General features: G+C 40.9%; 1 non-coding gene across 1 annotated transcript; it reads right to left on the reverse strand.

The window, feature by feature from the left end:
* Positions 1 to 2,853: 2,853 nt before the first annotated feature.
* LOC125588125 lies at positions 2,854 to 2,960 on the reverse strand. Its single transcript, XR_007324519.1, has one exon. It is a non-coding gene; the product is annotated as a small nucleolar RNA R71 (small nucleolar RNA).
* Positions 2,961 to 6,115: the final 3,155 nt, after the last annotated feature.

A 6,115-nucleotide genomic window follows, 5' to 3' on the forward strand; every position in this document is an offset into this window, starting at 1 on the left:
TTTCGACCAAAAGACAGCCCCGTCGAGATTAATTCACCGTGTCAATTTTTATTTAAATTCTGATCGATAAATCTTCAAACTGATCTTAAAGAATTTTCTCGACCAAAATTGTATCTGCTCGTGAGGGTTATTACACAGCGAAAGGTAGCTTCCTAATTGGTCTGAAGCTTATTCTTATAGATGATCGATCATGTATGAAATCATGTTCAAACCCAATAATTTTGTTCATTTTGTAATATTAGTTTCTTTCAATTTTTATGAAGCTGCTTCATGTTCTTTCTCGCTTCATTCTTCAATCAAAAGGTGGATCAATGTGTGTTTCCTCCTCTTATTCTAAATGGCAATTAGGTTTGCCCACGGCCGTTGGAGTACTTTAGATATGTAAGATCAATACATTTGTTTTTTAATGATTGTGGTGACCGGAGCCACGCAGTTTCTATATGTAAAATCAATTCTTCCTTGAAGTACGATGCTCACCAACACTCATTTCTTCTTTCCTCATGAGATTGCAGCATGTACAATGTTGCAGCATAGATTCAACATTGTCTATGGTAAGAGATTGCATGCAGCATGTACAATGTTTCTATCTTAAATCGTTGTATCAATCAGTTCACTATCACTGCTGATGATTTGCATCTTTCTGAACAAGACTTTTTTGACAGGTTTATAAGATTCTCCAGTAGAACGATGAATGCATTGCCAAGTTTGATGCTTTTGATCTGTAATTATTATAAAAGCTGTTTCTTTCTTTCACGGGATGGCTTATAAAGTTATTTGTTTGTGTAGCTAATGTGGGCTCCTCGATGGTGTTATAGTTTACTGGAAGCCCAGTTGATTTTATTAGTTGCTATGAAGATTGCAGGACGCCTTCATGTAACCGGTAAAATTAAAAACAATAATCTGATTAAAGCCTTGAAGAGATAGATTCAGTTTTCTGTCTATAAATGAACAATCAACTTGAACTGCTTTTCCCGTGTTGTATGAATAAGCAGCTTTAGATGCCGCCACTAAAGGGAACCGATACATCCACTTTGGAGCAAAATAATCAGAAATAATCCAAATTGACGTTTTTCACGAGCGGAACAACCTTGCATGCTGTTCTCGAGCGTGCTGAGCAACCTAAGTTTCTGTTCCGGTGGCTGATATTTTTATGGAAACTTCTCATATTTCGGGATTTGCCCTAATCCTCTCATATTTTTTTCTCCCAGCCGCTTGTGGCTTCCATATATATCTTCTGTTTCTGTTTCTCTTTTTTTTTTACGTTATTTTCTACACAAAAACCAGACCCTAAAGCTCCATTGTTGGGATTTGCTACTTTGTAAACGTAGAAGGCTCCATCTCTCTCGCCATAGAGAAGATTACCCTGAACCTTCTTTTTATCTCTTTTATTAACATGCAGTATTATTCATAATTAATCTATGTGTTTTCTCTTGTAATGACTGAGTAGTCGATCTAGCTTGTCTAGGGTTCTAGGGTGTTAATTTCGTGAGTTAAACATAGATAAGTGAATCCATTGATTGTCTTCGTTCATAACTGTTCTTAATGCTTGCATTAAACTGGCCGCTTAATGTTAGATCCTAGGTTTAATATGTTCATCAACCGTGTAATAGGTTGCAAGATCGGTTATGAATGAGGATTGCATTCCTAACCAGTGAAAGTAGATGTTAGAGTGTTATGTGAACATATCGGACTTGATCTTAATGTTTGTCATCGCATCTCAGTCGAAACGACAGTTTAGGTACTGAGATCGATTGGCAAAAGGTGAAGCACCACGACAGTGGGCTGGTCTATTTTAAGTGATCTGAGTTCTAAACTAGTGCTAAATTGAACTTGAATAATTGTTTGGCTCACAAGTATTGACACCCGATGAAGTAAACCTAGGCTGGCTTCTTTTTAATTTACATACTTTAATTAATCTTGTTACTTGTTTCTCACGAAACTTTAATCTCAAAACCCCCATCATTGTTTTAGCTAAGTATTGATCCAATAAAGATAAAATGTAATCGTTGGTCTCTGTGGATTCGATCCTAAAGTGCTATATCGACATACCATTCGATTGTGGTAGTGTGCACATTAGGTTAATTGGTGTGCGTATACACGTAATCTTAATTTGGTGCCATTGTCGGGGACCATCTTTTTACCTTTATTTTTCGGTTATTTATTTAGTCTAAGACCTCTAACTTTCTCTATCCTTTTTGTTGCAGCTAATGTTCTAGGTCCATGACTAGTAGACATACTCGGAAAAACGCACAAGGAGAATTTGTTACACTTAGGAACCAGGAGCTAGCAAGGCTAAAAAGAATAAATCGTCAACAGGCAAGGCCGACCAACACCACTATGGGTGACTACGGCAACCAGGATGATCTCGCTGCCACAATGCAACAACAGATGTTTAAGATGCAGCAGACCATCCAACCACAGCATGAAGCTGATCAACAAGATGCTCTTTTTGCCGCGCAGCAGCAACAGGAACAGCCAGAGCAAGCTTCTCCGATTGGGCAGAGAAACCTTCAGCGTAACTTCCCCACTACGAGCTCTGCCATTACTCCTCTACCCTGCCTTATACATGACATTGAGATCAAGCATGCTTTAATCGATCTGGTGCAGAGAAAAGTGTTCACTAGTCTCCCGACAGAGATTCCAATGAAGCACATTGAGAGATCCAAAAGAGTCTACAGCTTTACTCGCGCGAATGGCATACCACCATACTACATTAAGTGCATGCTATTTTCATTTTCTCTTGATGGAAATGTTGCATGGTGGTTGAACTCTTTCCTTACCAGATCTCTTACTTCGTCGGAACAGGTCCGATCAGCGTTCCTAAGCAGTTTCTACACGAAGGAGATAACAACTGCATTAAGGAACAAGATCACCTCTTACAGACATCTCACTGATGAACCTTTTTGCGACGCATGGGAGCATTTCAATGACTACCGCAGAGAATGCCCTCACCATGGATTTGATGATGATTACCTCCTGGGTATTTTCTATGATGGAGTAGACTGGAAATACCAAAGTGCTCTAAACTCTTCGAGCAATGGAGATTTCATGACTCAAACCACTGATGAAGCGTTTAAGCTGATTGAGAACATGGAAGCTAGCTCAGCCAATCAGGAGAGCGACCGCTCCAAGAAAGTCACAGTGTCGACAACCAGAAGGTAGATGAGCTGACAAATAAGGTTGATCAGCTACTAAAATGCAACCAAAGGCAAATCTTTCGCATGGAGCAAGCGACAGATGGGCAGATTCAGAACCCTCAAGAGGTTGCTCACGGGGCTGAAAAGAAAGGAAACGATCAGCAAGGCTTCCCACAGAACTTTCAGGGTAAGACTTTTGTTTTTAGTCAGGCATATGATCGGTTTGCGAGTCAGAATCAGAATCAGAACCAGAACCAGAACCAGCAACAATCGCAGAACAACCAGCAAGCAGTTCCAGCTGCCGGGAACAGTCAACCAGATGAGCTGAAGGGTCTGGGTATGATGATACAACAGCTGCTTCAAGGTCAGCAGGTTTAGGCCAAGGCATTGAATCATGTTACCACGAACATCAACAACAGGATGGACAACATGTTCACCGAGCTGAGTACAAAGTACGACACTGTTGCTAGCCACATAAGGAAGATGGATGCTCAGATTGCTCAAACAGCTGAAAGTGTCAAGAGGCCGCAAGGTATCCTTCCAGGAAAGAGTGTGATGGATCCTAGGATTGATCACTGTAATGCAACAGAGCTTAGATTGGAGAAAGCTGATAGAAAAGAACCGGAGCACCTGTCTGCTAAGACTGCTCCACGCGCAGAAGAGAGAACATAGCACCCTGCTAGCCCTAAAGTGACTGTTCCCGACAAACCTACTGAGATTCCACTAGTGCAAGTCTATGTTCCTAAGGTTCCATATCCAATTCCACCTAGACATTTAATGGATCCCATTAATGCAGAAGGCTTCCTAAAAAAATCTCATTTCAACATGCTTGGGAGATTCGGCCATTGCATATGTTCTTCAAAAATTGCAGAGAGACTCAAGAGGAAATTAAGGCTCTCTTTACTGAAGCGTTTACACCATCAATGAAAGTATTGCCTACGGTTGATGACTCTGGAAAGTTTTATTTTCCATGTTCAATTGCTGGAGTGGAATCTGCAATTAGTGACTACGGGTCTGGTGTGAATCTTATCTCAAAGGCAATTGTGGATGAGCTGGGCATTGTTGATATTGAGCCTTCTTTGGTGACTATGGCTTTTGGAAACTCTTCCACGGCAGTCCCTTATGGCACCATTTGTAATCTTCATGTCCAAGTGGGAGACTATATGCTCCATACCGAATTTCCGGTTGTTGAGATGAGCAAGGATCATGAGATGCCTTTGATCTTTGGAAGGTCATTTATGGCTACAGTGGGAGCAATCATCGACCTACCTAATAAGAGAGTCTCTTTCTCCAACATCAATAAGAAGGTTTTCTCCAAGGCTGTCCCTATCAGATCACAAATCTGATACACCTCTTGCATCTCAGTGGTTAGTGGAGAACAACTGAATTTTTTTCCTAAGAAGGAGCTTGGTGATAAAAGTGAGATAAAAGAAGTTCTGGATGGAGATTCTCACAGTGATACTAAGCAACTCAGTGGGAATGCAAAGCTGAAGTAAAAGGTCCAAAAGAAAAGGGTCAAGAGAGATCCCACGGTGACTTTGAAACCTCGCATGTGTGATGTGAAATCCATTGAGTATGAGGTAAAGTGTAAGGATATCTCTAAACCTTTCTATAAAGTCAGAGCTATTCTCACACATGAGCTGAAAGAGAAAGGGGAAGCTGCTGTAAAAGGGATGTTGAGCCCAATCTCGAAGCTGAACATATCTGATTGTGGAGCTTGTTTTGGAACAATCCCTCATGCTTAACCCGACTGACTTCTGTCACCAAGTCAAGCTAGTGACTTAAACCAAGCGCTTGGTGGGAGGCAACCCACAGGTAAATGTAAATATAACTTTGTTTTGTTTTTGTTTTGCTTATTTTCTGTTTAGATATTGAGTCTCAGGTCAAAAAACAGAAAATTCTGAATTTTGGGTTGCAGAAACAAAGCACCATGCCCTCTGAAAAGAGCGGCCGCTCCAGGCGATGGAGCATCCATGATATTTCGCAGCAACCGCTCCACTCAGGTAAGTATCTCGACCAAAAAATGTATATTCTTGTTTACACCTTCTCTCTGATTTATTTTCACACCGAGGCGTTGTGAAGTAAGTCTGGGGGAGGGTTTTCATCGTTTACACACTCAGGACTTCTTATCGTTTTTATCCATCTTGCTGATCCTGAGTTGCTAGCTTATTTTTAGCTAGTTCCCATCCTGCACCTTAGCCTTTATTCCACCTTCATGCATTTGTTTTTCAGTGTTATATGTGCAGATATGTGCAAAAAGGTCGAAAAGGAAAGGATTGACGCAGACTCTTACTCGTTACTGCTGTAGAAATTCAGTCAGAAAAGATAACAAGCAGATTTAGGGAGCAACCGCTCCATAACCAATGAACTGCACAAGAGCAGGGGTGGAGAACCAGAATGGTTGCGAAATCAGAACCTCCAGTGGCACTCATAACCATCATATGTTACCTCCTTCTTCGTCACATCACCATATCAAGTTTAAGAAAAATAAACGAGAATAAGGTGATGGAGAAGGGAAGAAAAAGAAACATGGAGCCACTGGAAAGGTCGAACAAAAGGGTGGGTACTATAGAACCTAAATTCCACACAAAGTATTTGATAGTGATCGGGGTTGATCTAGGGAAGATAAATGATGTGGGCGACGATATCTTTAGAACACAACGATGTTAAATAGTTTCCAGTAGGTGAAAATAGACTTTATTGATAACTGGGATCAAATACAATTAGTTGAACTAGATCGAGTGAAACACACAAGTTCGATCAAGAAGGAATCTAAAAGTGGGAAGACAATAAGATTGATATGAATGTAAGGCTCTCTCTAGGGTTTTCAACTTGCCCACCTCCTTGTTTCTTCTCCTTCTTTTATATCAAATCGACTCCGAGATCTCCGTGCTAGCTCCGCGATCTCGGTTTCTTGTTGCGCGATTATTGCGACCTCTGTGACTCCTTCTTCGAGCTCAATTCTGGCTGTGGGCCTC

This window comes from Brassica napus, chromosome C5 (assembly GCF_020379485.1).
Source record: "Brassica napus cultivar Da-Ae chromosome C5, Da-Ae, whole genome shotgun sequence".
Classification (NCBI taxonomy): Eukaryota; Viridiplantae; Streptophyta; class Magnoliopsida; order Brassicales; family Brassicaceae; genus Brassica; species Brassica napus.